Source organism: Urocitellus parryii, chromosome 8, assembly GCF_045843805.1.
Source record: "Urocitellus parryii isolate mUroPar1 chromosome 8, mUroPar1.hap1, whole genome shotgun sequence".
NCBI classification, from domain to species: domain Eukaryota; kingdom Metazoa; phylum Chordata; class Mammalia; order Rodentia; family Sciuridae; genus Urocitellus; species Urocitellus parryii.
The window spans coordinates 14,407,540-14,430,385 of NC_135538.1; the positions used below are offsets into that span (position 1 = coordinate 14,407,540).

Below are 22,846 nucleotides of genomic sequence, written 5' to 3' on the forward strand. Positions count from 1 at the left end.
GAGTGTGGTTCTCAATGCCCACTGTAACCAACTTATATGGAGAGCTCACTGCAAGCCAAGTTCAATATTAAAAGCTTGAAATTCATTCTCATGCAACATTAAGTAGGTATGACTCCTATCATCCTCATTTGACAAATAAAGAAGCCAAGATCTAAAGCGGTGACGGGTTTTGTGCAAAGTCATACACCTGTAGAGAGAGTTAAACTTTTAATCCAAGTGGTCTGATTCTAAAGCTGAATATTGAACCCACAAGGCTACACTCTATACAAATAATAATCCCTTATATCGATGCCAGTTTGTAACTATCAAAATACAGTTTGCACCTTTCAGTTTCAAAATAATCTTAGAAGGCAGCAGTTTTGTCTGAGACTGGAACACAAAATGACAGCAGAAACATCAAGGATGCATAGGAGCCTGATGTGCCAATAGGACACATCCCCAAGAACATCAGTCAGAAGTTGAAACCACAAAGGACAAAAGGCCAGTCATTTCACCTTGCTTGACCTCTGGGAACAAGGTCAGAACAGTAAGTAAGCTGAAAAACCAGGAATTTTTAAGCCAACTCCAAACTTAGGTCTCCTGAGGAAATGGAGGGATTTCATCACCTTCTTAAGTGAACGGTCTCTTTCCACCATTCAATCGCCTGAACTCTGAGGTCAGTCAGTGACCTCCTCTTAAATTCTCTTGTGTCTCCAGCACCTGCAAATTGTAGATGCTTAACAAAAGGTCAGAAGTTGGACTAGTCTTGGCATTTGTTATGTAAAACATTCTACATAGGAGCTGGAGGTGTAGCTCAGAGTCCTCAGTTTAGCACCCAAGAAGCCCCAACATCAATCCCCAGGTTCAAGCCCCAAATTCAATCCGGGAAAAAAAAATCTTTTAAATTTAAATTGGTAGTTTTACTGTCAAAATTTTAAATATAAAATAAATATTTATTAGTTTTATCAAGCAAGGGTTTTTTGTTGTTGTTATTGTTTGTTTGTTTGGTACCAGGGATTGAACGCAGGGGCACTCAACCCCTGAGCCACATCCCCAGATCTATTTTGTATTTTACTTTGAGACAGGGTCTCACTGAGTTGCTTAGCACCTCCATATTGCTGAGGCTGGCTTTGAACTCACAATTCTCCTGTCTCAGCCTCCCCACCTGCTGGGTATAAAGCAAGTTTTTAAAGATATAAGAGACTAAATATAATTCTGTATGCTTCTCAGATATTTTTCTCTGCTCAGTCAAGCATAAACCAAACAAGTGTTGCCTCCAGGAGTGACCAGAATTTTTCTTTACAAATTAGTCTCTCTGCACTGTACTTCAGGATCCCTCATAGGCATAGAATAGATTTCTGTGATTTCCGAGAAGTCCAGCCTCAAGTGCACTGGTTTATACCCACTGAATATGTTTTCCAGCCAACACCACCAAACTAGCATATGTAATATTGAATCAGAAACTTCTCATAATCACCAGGTTTTTGACCTCTCTCTTTCCCAAGGCAGAAACCAGAATGTTCTACCATCTCTTGGTATTCAAGTCTTAATTATATGCATATATGACATCTCTAATAAGAGAAAAGAGCTTCGTTATTGTCTCAAAGTCCTGTCTAAATAAACTTTGTTCTTGAATTCTTTCTTTTATTTGTATAAATAATTTGTAGTAATTTTTGCCTTTTTTATTATGATGATCACTCTGAAGACAGAATCTATTAATTTTTGTGATTTTCCCCATTCAGAAGAGACTCACTTTCCATGCTTATTAATGAAGAGAATAACTTCATCAATTCCAAAAATTTTTTCTAGTTGCTAGTTGTTAAGCTAAATTTAGCATTAAATATAAATACAATTGCCAAGCTGTTTCTGACATCCAGAAACTTTACATACTACCTTTATAGTCTAACCTTTCCGTTGTTAATCTGAACTCAAATCTTAAAACAAAATTTAAAATTAGAAAGATACTTTATAGAACACTGATTCCTAAGCCCATGTCTTTTCAAAAGTAAAAACTGAATACATGTATTAGTCCATTTTCCTATACAATAACAAAATACCAGAGTCTGAGAACTTTACAAAGAGAAAAGGTTTATTTATCTCACAGTTCTGGAAGCTGAAAGGTTGACCCATTTGTTCAGTCTCTGGTGAGGGCCTCAGGCCAGATTGCATCAGGGTTAGAGTGTGTACAAGAGGGACAAGAGGCATCACAGGGGAAGACAGAAAGCAAGAGTGGAGAGGGGCCAGTCTTGTTCCTTTGTAACAACCCATGCTCAAAGAAACTAACTGGAGTCGCACAAGACCTACATAAGTCCCTCCCAAGGGAAGTGCTGCCAATGACCTATCCACCTCCCGTAACACTCCCTCTTAAAGGTTCTACCACCCCAACAACACCACACAGGAGCCCCTGGGGGACAAACCACAGCCAAATTTTAACAGGACAGAAAAATAAAGTGATCTTCCCAAGGTTCTAAGTAGTAAGTAAAGAGTCAGGTTATGTATTTGATCCTTAGTCAAAATCCCAATTTGACAAAATGACCTTTCAGTATACCAAAACTAGTCCCAGCATTTAAAAATAAAAACAAGCTTTATAAATTTTTTTTAAAAAAATTATGTGAAAATCTTTGGCCTGAAGGAAAAAAAATGTCCTTTTCAAATTATATTAAATATTAAGTCTTTAAAAATTAGCCATTACACCCACTGTGTATATTTATTTTTGTATTTTGGTTGTGCAACTATGTCAAATTCATCATTCATGGTTTTTTTTGAAGAGGAGCAGCACCCTGTGTCCACAATAACTGTTCCTAAGTCACTTCTTGGGCCTGTGGCATATTAATATCTAACATCTGCATGCATCTATTATCCACGATGATCTAAGTCAGCTCTGCACTGAGCACCATGGAAAGAACAGCGGTCCAAGAGTCAGGTGACTGGGCTTCTGGTCCAAGTCCCAACTAGCTGTATGACCTGGACAAGAACCACGGGCTGAAAAACAAAGAGGTGGGGCGGGTGATCCCCAAGTTCTTTCCAGCTCTTGGTTTCAATCTCTGGTACCAAAAAAGAGAAAAGAAAAAAAGGCCATATCTCACTTTGAATGTTAGAAGAAATATTGGCAGAGACTCAATTCCAGGCAAAAATTTCAAAGATTCTCTCTTGTTTTTTACAATTTGTTTCTGGAAAACTAAATGATTTTTGATATGCTATGAGGGCACTTTCTGTGAATAGAATACCACGGATGTCAAAGTTTGTGGGCAATAGTATGATAGTTGCTACTTTTAATTTCGGTAAGCCCCAAGACCTCAGGAATTTCTACATACTTTTTGTTTCAATGATGTGACTAGGGGAGTGAATCGTTTTTGGAGCCCCTGTTTAAAAATTGTTTCAATTTTGAGACAGAGTCTGGCTAAGTTGTTTATTTTTTATTTTGAGGCAGGGTCTTGCTAAATCGCTTAGTCTTTGCTAAATTGCCAGGCGGGCCTTGAACTTGGAATCCTCCTGCCTCCTGAGCTATTGGGATTACAGGCATGTGCCATGCATGCCTGTCTTTGTTTTTGGTTTTGTTTTGTTTTTTTGAACATTGTAAGTACACATAGTATTGGAGTTAATTTTGACAAAATTATACAGACAAGGAATTTGATTTTAATCCCTATCCTCTTTTTTCTCCCCTCCTCTACTGATAGTCCTTTCACTCCTTAATTAATTTATTTTTTATTGGTACTATCTCTCTCTCTCTCTCTCTCTCTCTCTCTCTCTCTCTCTCTCTCCCCCCCCCTTTGGTACATTTATATATGTATATAACATGATTTTGTTAAATTCATTCCATATTTTCCCCTTTCCCTTCTTCCCTCTCTCCCTCCCATTCTCCTGTTTCTCCCACTCCACTGATCTTCCCTGTGTCTTTATTACATCTGATCCACCCCTCCAATACCTTCTTCCTCTTATTCTGCTCTAGCTTCTATATATGAGAGAAAACATTTGACCCTTGGCTTTGTGAGTCTGGATAATTTCACTTGGTACAATTTTCTCTATTTCCATCCGTTTTCCTGTAAATAGCATTATTTCATTCTTCTTTATGGCCAAGTAAAATTCTGTTGTGTATACAGGCCACATTTTTTGATCCATTCATCTACTGACAGGCATCTGGGCTGATCCCATAATTTTGTTACTGTGAATTGTGCTGCTATGAACATTGTAGTAGCTCTATCACTACAACATGCTGATATTAATTCTTTGGGATGAATACTGAAGAGTAGGATACCTTGGTCATATGCTGGTTCCATTCCTATTTTTTGAGAAATTTCCACACTGCTTTCCAAAGTGGTTGAACTAATTTTCAGTCCCAACAACAGTGTATAGGTATACTTTGTCCCCTACATCCTCGTCAGTTTTATAATTATTCATACTCTTGATAGCTGCCATTCAGACTAGAATGAGATAAAATCTAAGTGATGATTTGCATTTATTTTCCTGATTGCTTGAGATGTTAAACATATTTTCATATATTTATTGGCCATTTGTGTTTCTTCTTTTGAGAATTTTTTAAATTTTGCCCATTTATTGATTGGGATATTTGTTATTTGGTTTTTATTTATTTTTTCATAGTTTTTTGAATTCTCCATATATTCTGATTATTAATCACCTGACAGAGAAGGAGCTGGCAAAGGTATTTTCTCAGCCTGTAAGCTCTCTCTTCACTTTATCAATAATTTCCTTTGCTTTGCAGAAGCTTTTTAATTTGATGGCATCCCATTTATTGATTCTTCATTTTATTTCTTGAGCTTTAGGGGTCTTCTTGTGGAAGTAGGTGACCTTATGATGGAGTATTTATGTTTTCTTTTAGCAACTGTAAGGTTTCTGATCTAATTCCTAAGTATTTGATCCACTTTGATTTGACTTTTGTGCAGAGAGAAAGATAGGGATCTAATTTCATTCTTCTGCATTTGGATATCCAATTTTCCCAGCACTATTTCTTTAAAAAGCTGTTTTTTTCTCCAACATATATTTTTGGCACCTTTATCAGATATCAGATGGCTATAAGTATGTGGATATGTCTCTCTGTTTTCTATTCTATTCCATTGGTCTTCATGTCTATCTTGGTGTAGATATGGTCATTCTTAAAAAGGTAAATGATGGATTCCTTTTTCCTTCTTTAAAAAACAAAAAGAATTCTAAATAAGCAATCAAATTATTCAAGTATAAAAATATTAGTCAAGGTTAAGTTGTTATCAGTTTAAAATAGCCTGTTATAACTGCAAAAGGTTTTATGTAAGCATTATGGTTTTTTAAAGCATTTTTATGTAAGCATTATGCAGAGCAAAAACTGACAGTCAATAAGATAAAAAGTAAGATTTAAAGCATACCACTATGAAAAAAAATCACTTAATCACACAAGAAGGTAGCAAGAGAAGAAAAAAGAAAACATGCATCTAGAAAACAAATAGCAAGCATAAGTTCTTATTTATCAATAATTATTTTTAAATATAAGTGTCAAATTCTCCAATCAAAAGACAGAGTGAGCTCCCTGGTGGTCTTGTACTTAGGATTTGGCACTCTCACCACCAAGGCTTGGGTTTGATTCCCAATCAGGGAAGTCTTTCTTCTAAAAGCCAGGCATGCTACACACATCTGTAATTCCAGTGCTCTGAAATCTGAGGTAGAGGGTTCACAAGTTCAACAACTTAGCAACACCCTAAGCAACAAAGTTAGGCCTCATAATCTCCAAATAAAAAATTTAAAAAGGTCTAGAGCCAGTGCCATGGTGCACACCTGTAATCCCAGTGTGAACCACCCAAGAGGCGGAGGCAGAAGGTTTGCAGGTTCAAAGCCAGCCTCAGAAACTTAGCAAGGCCTTAAGTAACTCTGTGAGACCCTGTCTCAATAAATAAATAAATAAATAGGATTGGGGGATTGACTCAGTTGTTAAGCAACATTTGGCTCAGTCCCTACTACCAAAAAGAAAGAAGAAAAAGTCAGAGTGGCTCAGTGGACTAAAGAAAACAAGACCCAATGATATACCACCTATAAGAAATACACTGCACCAATAAGGATCCACAGACTAAAGGTGAAGGAATGAAAAAAGATGTTCTAAACACATGGAAACCCTGAGAGAGCAGGGGTAACTATACTTATAGTAATAATAAACAATCAATATAGCTAAGAATTGATTGTGATAACTCACAAAATTAGCAAATCATTAGACAGACTAAGAAAAAAAGACAATACAAATGAAGGAAGAGACATTACGAATAATACTACAGAAACACAAAGATCATAGATACCACTATGCACAATGATAAACCAATAAACTTGATAATGAAGAAGAAATGAACAAATTCCTACTCACATAAAACTAACCAAGATTTAAGCATAAAGAAATAGAAAATCTGAATAGACCCATAATGTGTAAGAAAATTAAATCAGTTAATAAAAAGTCTTCCATCAAATGAAAGATCAGAACCTTATAAATTTACTGCTGAATTCTTTCAAACATTTAAAGAAGTAATATGAATCCTTTTCAAACTCTTTGACAAAATTGAAAAGAAGGAAATTCCTCCAAACTCGTTTTATAAGGCCAGCATTATCCTAATGCCAAAGTCAAACAAGAACAGTTTAACAAGAGAAAATTACAGATCAATATCCCTGACAAATATAGGTGCAAAAATTCCTCAACAAAATATTAGCAAAACTGATTTCAACAGCAAATTGAAAGGATCATTCACCATGTTCAACTGTAATTTACAGGGACAAAGGTAAAATTCAACACATGCAAATCTACAAATTTACTACATTAAGAGAATGAAGGGCAAGAATCATATAATCCTCTCAACAGATATAAAAATGCATTTGACAAAATTCAACTTTCTTTCATGTTAAAAGTTCTCAATAAATTAGGTACAGAAGGAATGTATTTCAACACATTAAAGAACACATAGGGTAAGCACACAGCTAATACTATACACAATAGTAAAAAGTTAAATGTTCTTCATCTAAGATTAGAAACAAAATAAGGATGCTGACTCTTACCACGTCTATTCAACATAGAGCTGGAATTCCTCGACATACCAATTAGGTAAGTAAAAGAAATAAAGCCATGCAGATTAGAAAGGAAGAAGTTGAATTTTCCTTGTTTGCACTTTACATAATATCAATATATAAATCCCTAAAGGTTAGACAAACACATCTAGTAGACCTAATAAACAAATTCAATAAAGTTTCAGGATACAAAATCAACCTATAAAAATCAGTAGTGTTTTGACACACCAATAATGAACCATCCCAAAAAATAAATCAAGAAAACAGTCCCATTTATAATAGCTATTAAAAAACTCTTAGGTATAAATTTAACCAAGAAACTGAAAGACCTGTACATTGAAAATCAAACATTGATGAAAGAAACTGAAGAAAATACAAGTAAATGGAAATGTTCATGGATTAGAAAAATTTACATTATTAAAATGCCCTTACTAGTTAAAGTGATCTACAGATTCAGTGCAATTCTGAGTGAGGAGAACAAAGGTGGAAGCATCACACTACCTGACTTCAAAATATACCAAAAAGCTTCTGTAATCAAAGAAGCATGGTACTGGCATATAAATGGACCCATTGACCAACAAGAACATAAAATCCAGAAATAAATCCATATATTTAGCAACAATTAGTTTCAATAAAATTGCCACAAATACAGGAGAGTCTCTTCAATAAATATTCCTGGGGAATATGCATATTCAAATGCAGCTGAATGAAAATAGACCCTTACCTCACACTATATGCAAAAATATTGTAATCCAGTCATTGAGCACACAGATTTGGTCCCAATAACTCAGGTGGCTGACAACATGAAGATCAACTTAGCAACTTAGCAAGACCCTGTCTCTAAATAAAAAGGGCTGGGGTATAGCTCAGTGGTAGGGTTCAATGGTAGATACTGCAAAAGAAATACCAACTTAACATAGATTAAAGACTCAGATATTAGACCTAAAACTATGAGACTACTAGAAAAAAAAAGAGAAAACTTCCAGGACATTGGTCTAGAGAGTAATTTTTTTTGACACAACCTCACAACCAGAGACAATAAAGGCAAAAAAAAAAAAAAAAGAGAGAGAGAGAGAAGTGAGATTTCATTAAACTAAAAAGTTTCTGCACACCAAATTAACAATAAAAGAATGAACACAACTTCAGAATGGAATAAAATATCTAAAATCATACCTCTGATAAGCAGTTAATAATCCAACATGTATAAGGAACTCAAAAACAAGATTGGTGATAAAAGTGAAAAATGGACAAAGTACCAGAACAGACATTTCTCAAAAGAAGAGATACACATGGCTAATAGGTTACTTAAAAATATGAAACAATGTCCAAAATCAATTAATCATCAAGGAAATGTAAATTAAACCTACAGTAAGGTATAATCATGAACCCATTACAATGGTTTTATGGTTAAGCTCATGTATGAAACAACACAAGAAATTTTAGAGGTGAAATGATTGGGTTATGAGAGCCTTAACCTCAAAAGTAGATTAATCCACTGATATGGATTAACTGAGCAGGTAGGGTGTGGTTGGAGAAGGCAGGTCACTGTGGGTGTGCCTTTGGGGTTTATATTTTGTTCTTGGTGAGTGAAGCTCTCTCTGCTTCCTGGTGCCACATCCTAAACTGCTCTCCTATGGCACATCCTTCTGCCATGATGTTCTGCCTCACCTTGGGCCCAGGGCAATGGAGCTGGCTGACCATGGATTGAGCCAAAATAAACTTTTCATCCTCTACATTGTTCTTTTCAGGTATTTTAGTCACAGCAATGAAAAAGCCCACTGAAACAAGTGGCTATTACCATCAAGATGTTGGTGAGAACTTTGAGAAAGGGAAGTCTTACACACTGCTGGTGAAAATGTACACTAATATAGTCATTGTGGAAAATAATCGAGATTTCTCAAAAAAGTTAAATATAGAACTATGATGTGATCTATCAATTCTACTAATGGGCATATATCAAAATGAAATCAGAAAGTCAAAGAGATATCTTCACTCTTGTGTTCCTTGCATTATTATTCACAATAGAAGAAGATATACAGTCAACCTAAGTGTCCTAAGTGCAGCCCCAATGGAATACTATTTAACCTTCCAAAAGAGACTGATTGGCAGGAACATGGATGAACATAAAAGACATTAAGTGAAACAAGCCAGGCACAGAAAGACAAATACCACATGATCTCACTTATGTATGGAACCTAAAACGTGAACCCACAGAAACAGTGTAGAGTGATTGTTGCCAGAAGCTGGGGGTAGGAGGGAGGTGTTGAGGAAGATGTTGGTCAAAGTATATGAAAGGTCAGCTAGATAGGTAGAATGAGATCAAGAGATTCAGTTTACACAATTGTGACTACAGTTATTAACAATGCATGGAATACATGAAAATCATTAAAACAATCAATTTTAAGTATCCTCACCACAAAATTTTACAAGTTAATGAATGTGTTAATTAGCTTGATTCAGTGATTCCGCAATGTATATACATTTCAAAACATCATGTAGTATATAATATATATTTGTCAATTAGAAATAAATACAAATTTTAAAAATGTAAATTGGATGTTAGCTCAAATAAAGTTCTGTAGTTAATTTTATAGAAGTAATTAACTTTTACCAAAATGTTAAAAGAGTCTCATATTTAATTACTATTTCATTTTCCATTTATAGCCAGTAATAACACACACATATATACTAAACTCACATCAAAGTCAACTAGAAAATTCCAGCGTACCAGAAATTATCCCACATTTTCCAGAAGTACTGGCTCACATATATTGCTGGATTTCTGCCTTATCATGTCCATTCATCATATGTATATAAAAGACAGGCATGAAAATACAATACACATCTGTTTTCTGCACTCTAACACAAGCTGTTAGGGATGCTACATAATGATTCTCACCTTGAATAGAAAAGTAGATATGCCCTCTCCAACTCTAAGATCAAATTATTCTATTTGGTTTACAGTCCAAAATCTAAGCAATTCACATTTTTGCTTGAAACAGATTACAAAAAAATATCCCAAACATTCCCACATTTGTCACATAACTCTGAAAGTTCCTCTCCTTCTGCCAATGAACTCAGACATTGACTTGCTGTGGCCTGCTGTGTGCCATCAAATAATACAAGCAAAAGCTTCAGGCTTAGGGTTTGCCTTTCTTTGTGCCTGTACTGTTAGCAGTAAGAACATGCCTGGATCAGCCCACTAGAGGAAGAAAGATGTATGAAGCAAAATTAAGTCTTTCCAGTTGCTCTAGCCAAGACAACCAGCTTACCTACAGACATGAGTAAGTCCAGCCAATATCATCAAATGCTCCAAGTCTATCTTCCTGATATGTGAGTAATAGATGTTTCTTGAATGTCATTGAGATCTGAGGTGAGATTCTGTCATCTAGCATAAGCTTCTATATAAGTTTCATCTTCCAAGCCAAGATTCTCTCCAAATTAGAAAATCAGGATTCTTAGTCATAACTCTGCTCCTGTACTTTCACATTTTTTTCATTCATTTCATTAATTCATGCATACAACTCTTTCTTTTTTTATTTTTTGCCTTTTTTATTGATTTTTTTAAAAAAAATAAATGACAGTGGAATGCATTACAATTCTTGTTACAAATATAGAGAACAATTTTTCAGATCTCTGGTTGTATATTAAATTATGTTCACATCAGTTCGTGTCTTCATACATGTACTTTGGATAATGATGTTCAATACATTCCACCATCCTTGCTAAGCCCCTGCCCTCTCCCTTACCCTCCCACCCCTCTGCCCTATCTAGAGTTTGTCTACTCCTCCCATGCTCCCCCTCCCTACCCCACTATGAGTCAGTCACCTTATATCAGAGAATAAGGGATTGGCTAACTTCACTTAGCATTATCTTCTCTAACACCATCCATTTACCTGCAAATGCCATGATTTTATTCTCTTTTAATGCTGAGTAATATTCTATTGTGTATATATACCACATTTTTAATCCATTCATCTACTAAAGGGCATCTAGGTTGGTTCCACAGTTTAACTATTGTGAATTGTGCTGCTATAAACATTGATGTGGCTGTGTCTCTAGTATGCTGTTTTAAAGTCTTTGGGGTATAAACCAAGAAGAGAGATAGCTGGGTCAAATGGTGGTTCCATTCCAGGTTTTCCAAGGAATCTCCATACTGCTTTCCATATTGACTGCACCAATTTGCAGTCCCACCACAGTGTATGAGTGTACCTTTTCCCCCACATCCTCACCAACACTTATTGTTGTTTGTGTTTTTAATAGCTGCCATTCTGACTGGAGTGAGATGATATCTTAGAGCAGTTTTTATTTGCATTTCTCTGATTGCTAGAGATGTTGAACATTTTTTCATATATTTGTTGATTGATTGTATATCCTCTTCTGAGAAGTTCTGTTCAGGTCCTGGGCCCATTTATTGATTGGGTTATTTATATTTTGGTGTTAACTTTTTCAGTTCTTTATCTACTTTATTAGTTCTCTATCTGATGTGTGAGGGGTAAAAATTTGCTCCCAAGCTGTAGGCTCTCTATTCACATCACTGATTGTTTCTTTTGATGAGAAGAAGCTTTTTAGTTGAGTCCAACCCATTTATTGATTCTTGATTTTAATTCTTGTGCTATAGGAGTCATATTAAGGAATCTGGGGCCTAATCCCACATGATTAAGATTAGGGCCTACTTTTTCTTCTATTAGACATAGAGTCTCTGGTTTAATTCCTAGGTCCTTGATCCATTTTGAGTTGAGTATTGTGCATGGTGAGATATAGGGGTTTAATTTTATTTTGTTGCATATGGATTTCCAGTTTTCCCAGCACGATTTGTTGAAGAGGCTATAGTTCTCCAGTGCATGTATTTTTCTCCTTTGTCTAATAGAAGGTAATTGTAATTTTGAGGGTTAGTCTCTGTGTCCTCTATTCTGTACCATTGGTCTACCAGTCTGTTTTGGTGCCAATACCATGCTGTTTTTGTTATTATTGCTCTGTAGTATAGTTTAAGTTCTGGTATAGTGATACCACCTTCTTCACTCTTCCTGCTAAGGACTGCTTTAGCTATTCTAGGTCTCTTATTTTTCCAGATTGCCTTTTCTATTTCTATGAGAAATGTCATTAGTATTTTGATCAGAATTGCTAATGCAATCTGTATACTGCTTTTGGTAGTATGGTCACTTTGATAATATTAATTCCACCTATCCAAGAGCAAAGTAGATCTTTCCATCTTCTAAGGTATTCTTTGATTTCTTTCTTTAGGGTTCTGTAGTTTTCATGGTATAGATTTTTCACTTCTTTCGTTAAGTTGATTCCCAAGTTTTTTTTTTTTTGAGGCTATTATAAATGGGATAGTTTTCCTCATTTCCCTCTCAGAGGATCTGTCACTGATGTGCAGAAGTGCCTTTTATTTATGGGTGATGGTTTTATATCCTACTACTTTGCTGAATTCATTTACTAGTTCTAGAAGTTTTCTGGTGGAGCTTTTTGAGTCTTCTAGGTATAGAATCATGTAGTAAGCAAATAGTGCTAAGTTAAGTTCTTCTTTTCCTGTATGTATCCCTTTACAACTCTTTCTTGATTGCCTATTATATGGTGGTACTGATGTGAGTGCCCACAAAAGAGTAGTTCCCATTTATCTGCAAGGGATATATTCCAAGACCCCAATTAGATGCCTGAAACCATATTTATACCTAAAACTTATACATGGTGTTATTTTATACATGCATTTGAATTCTAAAATTTAATTTATAAATTAGACACAGTAAGAGATTAGCAACAATAACTACTAATAAAATTAAATAACTATAAAATATTTTGTAACAAAAGTTATATGAATCTCATCTCTCTCAAAATGTGTAACTGTAGTTATACTTCTTGAGATAATGTGAGATAATATAATGCCTATGTGATCAGATGAAATGAGGTGATACAGGCATTATATCATCATGTTAGGTTATTGGTTGTTTAAACACAAGCACCGTGATCCTTGGGAATTAATCTGATAACTGAGATGGCTACTAAGTGACTAACATGAAGGTAGTGTATACAGCATGGATACACGGACAAAATGGATGATTTATGTCCTGAGCAAGACAGAAAAGGATGACACGAGATTTCATCGTGCTACTTAGAAGAATATGTAATTTAAAAATTATGAATTGTTTATTTCTGGAATTTTCCATCTAATATTTTTGGACTATAGTTGACCATGGATAACTGGAACTCTGAAAAGCAAAAATTAGAAGGGGGGTGCATAAGATACTGAGAGTAGAGCAGGATATGGGGAAACAAACTGAATTATAAATAGAATAAGGTTTCGCCTCATTGTTAAAGTGATATGGGGCACAGATTTGAGAGAAATGAGTGAGTCACATAGATATACAGGGGCAATGGCATTCCAGGGAGTGGAAAACAGAAGGGAGCCCACAGGGATAGAATGGAGTGAGCGAGAGAGAAATAGGGAAGGAGATGAAAGAAGGAGAATTTAGGGGAGGCAGATGGAGGAGAAGTCACTCAAGGTTTTGAGAAGTGACAGAATCTAGTTTGGTTTTGTATCTGTAGAAAGAATAGGCTGTAGGGAAACAAAGCAAGGAGGACTCCATAATAAATGGGAGAGAGATGATGGTGTTTCCTATCAAAGTGGCAAAGGTAAAAGCGGTAAAACGGGCTCAGATTTTGAAAGCATCTGAAGTTACAGCCACCATGATCTTCTTTTTTTTTTTAATTTTTTTTTAAGAGAGAGAGGAGAGAGAGAGAGAATTTTTTAATATTTATTTTTTAGTTATTGGCGGACACAACATCTTTCTTTGTATGTGGTGCTGAGGATCGAACCCGGGCCGCACGCATGCCAGGCGAGCACCCTACCGCTTGAGCCACATCCCCAGCCCCCCACCATGATCTTCTGAAGATGGGGTGTGGGAGAAAGAGAGGAATGAAGGGCGACTCACATTTTTTGAACTAAGTAATTTGAAACATGGAGTTATTAGCTAAAATGGGAAAGATGACAGATAAAGCTTTACTGAGGGAAAGAGCATGGATTCTGGTTTGGTTCCGAGATGTTATAATTATCTAGATATCCAAGAGAAGAAGACACATACCATCACATACCAGATGCACATACAGTCAGTGACATGGGAGAGGGTTTGGGCTGCAGGTATGAATTAAGGAGTTATCAGCATATAAATGATGTTTAATACCATGAGACTAGATATTAAAAAGGAGGTAAGGAAAAGACAGAGGAGAAAAGAGATCCAAAAACAAGACCTCGGGCCACTCTGATACTAAGAGACCAAGAAAAAGAGGAGAGACAGGCAAAGAAAATCTAAACAGGAGGACTAAGGAGATGGGAGGAAAAACTCAGGGAATGTACAGTACTACAAGCCACATCAAGAGTGTGAATTAAGGAGGGGACAACGATCTGTTGTGTCAAATGCTGCTTATCTATCAAGAAGATGAGGTCTGAGGATTGACAGCTAGGAGTTCATTGGTGACACTGACAAAAGAAGTTGGTGAAGAAGTTAGTAGGACATCAATCTTTTAATTGAGTTGCTCCCCTCACATTTGGTCAAGTGTGTAAGAAAGTGGCTTGATCTACATTAAAACATCTAAAGATCACAATTCCCTTACAAGGATCATGGCATGGCCTCTATGATACTTCACCCAACTGAACTAACAGTCACAGAAGCCAACCTGCCTTTGTCCCTAGGCAGTCAAGGGAATAACAAAGCAGGACATCTCTTCCATTGTTACCATATTTTGGAGAGAAAAACTAAATATTCATCTTATTTTTTCATCCATGCTCAATTAATGAACATGTAAAAATTCCTTTCTCCTTGGAATTTTGTGACTATAGTTTTTGTACCTGGGTTTCTCACTGATCTCATTTTCTGACCCAAATGTGGTCACTGTCCACCTACTCGTTTCTTCAAACTCCACAACCCAGAGTGAGTACGGACACCTTCCACACCTGCTGCTACCACTACTGTTGCCACTATAACTAAGGCACACAGAACGTTGTCCACAGGACAGCTGTGAGCCTGGTTGGCCAGATTCCCTTAGCTCCCCAGGTCAACAGATCACTTGACTTTTGGTGTCACCAAAAGTATCTGGAAGAATAGAGTAAGATGATTTATTTTATTCTGGATTTCTTTTCTCTGGATATGTATATGTGTTTGTGGACATTTATTTAGTTACATGGCACTCGTATTTTTTATCAATTATTTTTCATGCTAAATGTGAGGCAGAACATGGTGAATAAATGTGCTAGAAATAACTCTGAGTCTACAGCCTAGGATTAATTCTCCTGCTAAGTAATTCAAAGACTTTGATCAAGTCACTTAATCTTTCCTGGTCTTGGTCTTCTTACCCAGAAGATGAAGGGATTACATTAGACCAGTGGTTTGCAAACTGTGCTTCTTAGAGCTATTCAGTTCCAAAAGGTTTCTCATAAACACCATATTGGGTGAAGAGAAGCTAACAACCCAGTCTTTATCTCTTTCATATACATTTTTCTATCTCATACATTGACAATCTGCTTCTGCTTGTGGAGGGACAGTTTGATTACTTTAAAGTGCTGCAAAAAAAAAATCAGAAATATGTAGGTTGCTACATAAAACAACCAGAATCTCTTTGGTAAAGAAGGATTAACTTTTCTTGAACACTTTTTAAAAATTGAATCCTAAACATTAACTCCCCAAATATCCCTTTTAATAAAACTTGGATTCACATGCAGCTACCATTTTTCTGCAAATATTGAGCAATCCAAAAAGGTAATTCACTCTTACTTTTAATTTATTGATTTAGTTTTAGCATCATTAATATTAAAAATAATATTAACTAATGTAGGAAATTCTAATACCAATCCCTGATTTGAGAGTTCATTTCATCAACAAAAATAATTGTAGTAGTGATAAATATTTAAAAACAAGGAAATATTATATTTTGCAGCTATTTGTTGGGCTTTTGGGTTATTCTGGATACATGCCTATATTTCTCTATTTATGTGAGTGGAATGCTTTTACCTTATTTCAAATCTGCAACATTACTACTGTTTTGCTGTTTTGATTACCATGGCTTTGTAGCATGTTTTAAAGTCAGGTAGTATGAAGTCTCCTGCTTTCTGCTTAAGGCTATTTTGACTATTATGTGTTTATCATGGTTCTGTACAGATTTTGCAATTGTTTTATCTATGACTTTGAAGAAAGTCATTTTGATAGGGATTTCATCGAGTCAACAGATTGCATTGAATAGTATGGACATTTTAAAGTATTCATTCTGCCAATCCATGAACAAGGAATATCTTTCAATTTTTTGAGTCCTCTTCGGGTGTCTTTCATCCCTGTTTTATAGTTTTCATTATAGCCGTCTTTCATCTCTTTGGGTAAGTTAATTCCTAGATGTTTTAAATTTTTTGTAGCTATTGTAAATGGGAGTACTCTCTTGGATTCTATATCAGATAGCTTGCTATTAGTCTATAAAAAGTTATAAATTTCTGTATGTTAATTTTATATCTGACAGCATTGCTGAATTTATTAGTTCCAATAGTTTTTTGGTGTCATCTGCGGGATTTCTTTCATATAAGATCATGTAATCTGCAAACAGTGATAATTAGACTCTTATAACTTAAAAGCATTTCCTTTCTTTCTCTGCTTCAATGCTCTGACTAGACTTTCAGCACCATGTTGAAAAAAAGTGGTGAAAGTGAACATTCCTGCCTTGTTCCAGATCTCAGAAAGCTTTTAGCTCTTCCCCATTCGGTATTCTGTTGGCTGTGAGCTTATTATATATGACCTTTGTTATGTTGAAGGACATTCCTTCCATACTTCATTTAGAAGAATGTTGTTATGCCAAGGTACTTAATTTCATACTTCATTCTTCATGAAACAATGTTAACTCTCGCCAAATATCTTTTATGCCTCTATTGAAGGGATCATATGTTTTTTGTTCTTATTTCATTGATAAATTGCATCACATTTGATACACTATATCACATTTGTTGATTTCTCATGTTGAGCCTGAAAGTGAATCCACACATCCACAGCCAACTGATATTCAACCAAGATGCTAAGACACACATTGGAGAAAGGACAAACTTCTCCATAATGGTGCTGGGGAAATTGGAAATTGGTTGTCTATGCACAGAAGAATGAAACCAGACCCCTACCAATCACTCAGTAGTTACAAAAATCAACTCAAAAAGATTAAAGACCTAAACGTAAGACCTAAAACTATGAAAATACTAAAAGAAAACATAGAGAAAACATTTCCAGACATTGGAATGAGCAAGTATTTTTTTAACACGATCCCAAAAGCACAGGCAACTAAAGCACAAATAGAGAAATGAGATTACGTCAAACTGAAAAGTTTCTGCATAGCAAAGAAAACATGCTAAGTGAAATAAGCCAGACTTAGAAAGTCAAGGGTCGAATGTTTGCTCTCATTTACAGAAGCCAGAGAGACAGAAATGAAAGGAATATTGAAAAAAAGTGGGAGGGACCTCATGAAAATAGAAGAAAGACCAATAGAGGATCAAGAGGGAGGAGGAGGGAGGGCCATGGGAAGTACTGGAATAATACATGGGGAATCTATCAAACTATGCTATGTCTATGTATTTAGCAAATACACCAGAATGAATCATAAATATATGTAATTATAGTTTTCTAATTAAAATAACAGTAATAATATTAGAAAGAATATCTGTAGATTAAAACAAGCAGCCCAGGGAATTCAGGAGGGGAGGAAAGAAAAGGTACTAAGGAATGAGATTGATCAAATTTAGTTGTGTGCAAAAACAAATGTAACATAACGAATCTGTTATGTAAAATTCTAATGTGCTATAACAATGAAAGAAAGAAAAAGGACAAATAAAACAACAAGTGCTGATGTAAACGTGAAGAAAGAGGAACCCTTGCACACTGTGGGTAGGAATGTAAACTAATCCTTATGGAAAATGATGTGGAGGTTGCTCAAAAAAGTAAAATCTGTACTGCCGTATGATCCAGCAATCCCACTACTGGGTGTACATCTAAAGGAAGGATGTATGTTGAAGAGACACCTGCACTCCCACGTTTTCTGTAGCATTCATCATCACAAAAGCCATGAAACATGATCAACCCAGGTGTCCATCAACTCATCAGTAGATTGAAGAAAATGTGGTACATATATGCAATGGAACACTATTCAGCCTTTAAAGTGGATAACATTGTCATTTTTGTCAACATTGATGGAACTGGAGAGATCATCATGGTTACTGAACTAAGCCAGACACAGAAGGCAAGGGCCACATGATAGCACTCACATGTAGAATGTGAAAAGGCTGATCTCATCTGAGAGGCAGAGAGTGGGACCCTGCTTGGCAGAGGTGAAGAGAGTAGAGGAAGGGAGGGACAGGTCGAGGTTGGTGGGTGGGTCCCAATTACAGTTAGAGAGGAGTAAGAAGTTCTGTTGTGCTAGTGCATCTCGGGGCAACCATAGATAATGATAATGGATTTTGTGTTTCAAAAAACTAGAAGTGATTGAGGGTTTTCACCATAAACGTTTGAGATATATATGATTTATCTGATTTAAACATAACAATATATCCATGAATCAAAACATCCCATGGTACACCATAATAAGCACAATCGTTATGTTTTTAACATATCAGCTTAACAAACAAATTTAGACTTAAGAAAGCCATAAACATAAAGAGATCAAAACAAACATGAAGTAGAATTAGAACAATGTTTCAGTTTTTTTTTATTGTTTTGAAATAGTCCTAAACATTAGATTGCAACATTGTCATCAAAATAAAGATGAGTTGACAACTACTACTTTGTCTTAAATTTCTTTTAATATGTTGTGATGAAATAAAACCAGGATAGTTAGTGCAAAAGTCCTGCACATCAATTAACCTCCTCATGCCAACTTCCTGGACTACAGAAAAGAGAACCTTGCCAGCAACTTGTCTCTGTGTCTATTATAGGGAAAGAACTTTAATGAACCTGTGTAAATCTCTGGCATCATAAAATGATAATAAATCTCCCTCATCGTGCAACTATTTCCAGTGTATGACATAAAAATGACTTTAAAAAAGCATATGTGTCTGAGCCTAGGTTTTTATTCTTCAAAAAGGAATCAAACAATTTTACCTAGTGGAAGTAATGAAATTGTGTCTTTCTTCCAATTGAAAAAAAAAATAGCAGCATTCAGACATGATGTTCCTTAGTAAGATAAGAATTATTTTTGACAGAAAAGATAAAATAGCTAATGCTTCTATGGTAACTTTAAATTTATAAAGTATTTTCCTGTGTTATGATTTGTGATCGTCATGACAAACTGGTTGAGTAGAAATTATTTCATCCTACATCCAAGAGCAGTGAAGCTCATAAAAATTATTTTAATGGGCTTGCTCAGCTAGTCTTGGGAGGGGTCAGTATTGAAGTCTTCCCTTTTCTTGTCAAATTCATGGGTAGCAATATATACTTTGAAAGTCAGATGGGCTGAGTAATGTTCTGGGTTGGGCTAAACCCAGGAGAGGCTGGCTAAAGCTCTGGACATCCATTCTGATTCTACATTATTTGAGCCATCTTCCAAGCTTGTCAACTCTCAAATTTTCTGGATTTCTATTTACCACTTCAAATGCACCTTTGCAATGTGTCTTGTTTGTACTATGAGGATACTGATGGAAGAGACTAGGCTTATTCATATTCACTTTATCCACAACAACTTGCATGTAAGACAACTGAAACAGATACTACTTCAATGAATTAAGTCAATTCACTTTTGCAAAATATTTTTATTAAACACCTACTTTGTGACTTGTTCAATACTAGATCAGTCAACAAGACAGAAATAACTCCAGACTGCCTCATAGAGTTTATGAACTAGAGAAGACACACTCTGAACAACAACAGAGATGGAATCTCAGAGACATTTGCTGTGGAAGCTAGAATACAGGATCCAACCCAAGGCAAAGGAATAGGAACTAATTTTCCAGAAAGACAAATTCCTAACTATCTAACTAATCTGCATTCTTAGGGCTGAAGGGAAATGAGGCGGATGAAGAAGAAAAAAATACACTTAGATGGAAAAACATCCCCTGAGGCATATCATAAATCCCTCATCTCATTGATATCATAACTCAGAAGCAAATCTAATCATGGGATTTAGGCAGGGAGGACAGTAGGTAATCAACAGATTGATTAAATTTTTTTTTACGTAGATAAATCCTGCTCTCTTAGATCTTTAGAATACATCTTCACAAATGTATTAGCCTTGCTATTAAAGCCAGAATTTTTATTTCATATATAGAGATTTACTATTCTGTTGTAGCTCAGTAGTACAGTGCTTGCCTAGCAAATGTGAGGCACTAGGTTCGATCCTCAGCATCACATAAAAATAAATAGAGATTTACTATTCTAATTGGCGACTAGCCTGGTTAAGAAACTGGATTGTTAATGAAACCAGTTGGAAAATGTTGTAAAGATTTATTTAGTCGCAGCTGTTTTTTACAACTGCAAATTTTATAGTTAGTTATTACTGTACTTCCAGTTGTAAATTAAGTCTTTATTCATTGGGATTTCCAAGGAGTTGTTATATAAGGTGCCATGAGGTTATATGTGCTATGAGGATATATTTTATAATATCCCATATTATAAAAAAACAATAAATTATATTGCTTTACGGAAAGTACTTTATTTTTAATTTTTTTTAAATTTTAGGTGTAGATGGACACAACATCATGCCTTTATATTTATGTGGTACTGAGGATCGAACCCAGGTCCCGCCCGTGCTAGGCGAGCGCTCCACCGCTGAGCCACAATCCCAGCTATAAAAAGTACTTTATACATGTAATTAAAATGTGATATTCTTGCAGCCTACAGTTTTATGGTAAAACTTGATTCAAAACTCATGTATGTATCTATGTATATATATATATATATATATATATATATATATATATATAAACTTCCAGAAGGAAGTACTTATATAGTTATATAGTTTATAAGTACTGAACAATCATTGAGTAATCCCAATGGGATATTGTTACATAATGAATTATGTACTTGCAAATTCATATTTTGAAACCCTAACTAACTCCTAGGACCTTAGAATGGGACTGAGTTTGGAGATGAAGTCTTTAAAAAGGCAATTAAGATTAAACAAGGTCATAACAGGTAAGGTGCTAGTTCATAGGCCCGATGTTTTCCTGAGGAGAAGAGACAGCAGGAGTGCGTGGGCAGAGGAAATGTCATGTGAGGACAGAAAGGTGGCAATCTGCCAGCCAAGGAAAGAGGCCTCCAGAGGAACCAAAGCACCAGCACACAGACCTCAGACCTCCAGCCTCCAGAGCTATGAGAAGATGAACTTCTGTCATTTCAGCCACTAGGTCCAGGGTGTTTTGTCATGGTAGCCTGTTATGACTGAATTGTGTCCTCCCAGATTTAGATCTTGAGGCTGTAGCCCCAATCCGACTATCTTTGGAATAGGGTCTTTATGGAGATAATTAGGGTTATGTAAAGTCATAAGGGCGGGTCCCAAATCCAATAGACTGACATCCTTCTAACAAAAGGAAAATACACCAGGAGTGAGGTGCAGAGAAATGGCCATGTGAGTGAGGGCATCCAAAACCTGCAAGAGAGGCCAACACCAGGAACAAATTTTCTAGCAACTTGACCTTAGACTTCTTGCCTCCAATAATGTGAGAAAATTACTTTTTATCATTTGAACCAACTAGTTTATTTTTGCTATGGCAACTCCAGAAAACTACACAGATACATATTTTATGGTCATAAATATACATGTACAAGTATATGCATGCTGACTGTCCAGGTAGCATCAAATTATTTAGATTTCTATTTGAAAACAGTGAGAAAGATTTTATTATGACTTTACAAATTGGAATTTTTGCGAGATTAAAAATGAGGATGAATAATTTATATTTTTGTAGCCAGATTGTATCTGAATATTAATTAGAAGAAAGAATTGTTTTCAAGAAGTGAAGTCAATGTATGGATACCTTCAAATTTATAAACAAAAAATGTTTAGGACCTATTCACAAGTTTATTATTTCAGCTTCTAGAGACAATAAAAAAATCTTGGGCTTATCTTACCTACAACCGCCAAAGAATATTACATTTGGACTCTTCTGTTTCAAATTAAACTTTTCTTATATAGCCATTATCTTTTGTCATTTATCAAGTTACCTTAAGAAGCTTTTTGTGGGCTTAATTAAGTATGACTAATTTTCCAATAGTACAAAGAAAAATTAATTCCTTAAATATTTAATCCATTTATGACTCAAAGTGTCATTTTCTGAATGCGGCTATTCAAGTCTTAGAATTAATTACCCTTTGAATTAAAGCTGATTTTTCAGACTTTCAAGACATATAGTCACATCTCATAACACTGCTTAAATTCAACATTTCATCTGCTCACCGAGAAAATGTATTCTGAATGCTGTATTCAAAATCACAACCTGACCATGGAAAAAAGGCTTTTTTGTTGTAAGTCGATAATGACCAAGTGTGCCTTCATCCTCACCTCCATTCTTACTTTAGGTTTCCCTCTCCTTTCCCTTCATCCAGGTGTGAGTGAATTAAAAATTAGCTACCTTCTATCTGCAAAATCACTGTTCTTCTTCATTGTAATTGTGTTCTCCTCAGCTCATCCTGAACCTCGCCTGCTTCCGAAAGTCGTTCCCCAGGGAAGACAGTAGACCGCACAGTCATTGACCCCCTCCCTGCCTCCTGTATCACTGTGGAACACGGAAAGCATCCAGGACTTAATTACACAGCGCCTATTTGTTCTCCCCAACTATGTTTGAAGGCTATCCAAAACCAGAAGCCATGTTCTTCAAGAGGACATTCCCTAG

General features: G+C 35.7%; 1 protein-coding gene across 1 annotated transcript in view; it reads right to left on the minus strand.

Moving 5' to 3' along the window:
* Esr1 (estrogen receptor 1) overlaps positions 1 to 22,846 on the minus strand; it is a 269,902-nt gene that overhangs the window by 180,321 nt on the left and 66,735 nt on the right. The gene's annotated exons all lie outside the window — the stretch shown is intronic.